Below are 1,814 nucleotides of genomic sequence, written 5' to 3'. Positions count from 1 at the left end.
GGCTTTTCCTGCCTGGCCCCGAGTAGAGAGGAGCCGCCCTGCGGCGCAGAGATTGGAAAGGAAACGGGAAGCTGCTGCTGGACGAGAGATTAACCCGGAGGCAGTGATGTCAGCCAGCACCCCGATGGATGGGGGGTAGAGGGAGTGTAGCGTGGGCCCCCCGACATGCCCACACACAACTCCGCAGCCGACTCCAGTGCCCCCAGTGTCAAAAGTGCCCCGGCTGGGGGAGGATGTGACCCCATCCCCGGGATCTCATGCTTTGCATCTCCTGAGCTCATGGGTAGGTCTTGGACAGCTCTCGTCCCCACCCACCCACACTGGGACCCTGAGCCCCACAGGGAGCCCCCCAGCAGCCCATCCTATCTCATGGTTTTTTTTTTGCCTGGAGAGGTCCAGCAGGTTTCCAAGTCCAACAGTCTCCAGCTTCCCCCTCCCCGCTCCTCCACCAAGCCCTCCCAGGGGCTCAGCTCTCTGCCATGCCCTGGGAAACCCTTCAGGCTCAGTCCCAACCCCACATTTCCAGCTGTCCAACGTGGCATTTGCCCTCTAAGTACGAGCCCTGAGTGTCCCTCACCCTGTCCTGCTCCCAAGAGATGCTCCCACCATCACCGCACACATCCCCCAGCACGATCCACCGTGAGTAGGGCTGAAGGTAGAGCAGAAGCTGCCCCAGGGTGCAGCAAAGGCTGATGGCTAGGGATGGAGGGATGGATGGATGGATGGATGGATGGATGGATGGATAGATAGATGGAAGAAGGGAGAGGGGAGAGGGGGAGGGATGGAGGGAGACAAGAATGGGTGGAGAGAGGGAGAGAGGGAGAGAAAAATGAATGGAAGGATGGAGGGAAGAATAGATAGATGGATGGATAGATGGATGGATGGATGGATGGGCAGCTGGACACGTGGACCTTGAGGGACAGTGTCATCATGGGTGCTGCCCGGAAAAGGGAAGGATCCCACAGGCCAATGTGCTGGAAGGATCCAACCTTCACTTTAATCTTCGCTTCCTCCAGCCCTTGCCAGCATCTTCACGAAGCCCAATCCCCCAGCCCAAGGGGTGTTTTCCAATCCTGCCCATCTGCCTCCTCCAGGGAGCAGGCAAGACCTTCCTGCTGTGCGAACCCGTAGACAGAACAGGGCTCTCTGCCTCAGCCCAAGGAGGCTAGCGTCTAAATATAGATTGCATCAGCAGGTTGGCAGACACCGAAGAGACCAAGCAGAGGCTTTGAAACCTGTGCTGTAGAAAGTGGGCCGATAGGAACCCTCAGGAAACAAGCCAGCCGCAACACACATGTCACGGCTGCCAGCACACATGTCACGGCTGCCAGTGCCCTGCCAGTGTCCCGGTGCCCTGCTCCCCTCCGACACGGCCCCATGCCTGGCTCCGGGTGGTCCCATGGCTGGACGATGCCCTGGCTCAAACTGTCCTCCCAGACGGGCTCTGGAAAGGGGCAGTCCCCATTGGGAACTGGGTGCTGGGGCTCAGCAGAGGTGCTTGAGCAGGGGTTTCCCCCCTGCCAGGGGAACCGAGCCCCAATCCTGGCACTTAGGTGACTGGGGAGGGAGAAGGGAGCAGGGGAGAAGGTTTTCTGCATCAAACTGGCCTGTCAGAAGCTGTGAGGACGTGGGCTGTGAGGGTGAGCCCTGCTCTTGGTCACGCCGGGCCACCAGATGGGACTGTAACTTGCCACTGTGGGGATGTCCCAGGGTGTCCCTTCCACCCTTGGACAACGTTTCCCTCCCCAGCAGCCTATCTCTGCCCTCCGGGCACGCAGGGAGGAGCACCACTCCCAGCAGCAAGTTATGAGGGG

This window comes from Fulmarus glacialis, unplaced genomic scaffold, assembly GCF_000690835.1.
Source record: "Fulmarus glacialis isolate BGI_N327 unplaced genomic scaffold, ASM69083v1 scaffold24654, whole genome shotgun sequence".
Taxonomy (NCBI): Eukaryota; Metazoa; Chordata; class Aves; order Procellariiformes; family Procellariidae; genus Fulmarus; species Fulmarus glacialis.
The sequence above is the reverse complement of the archived record's forward strand: the minus strand, read 5'-3'. Positions refer to the sequence as shown.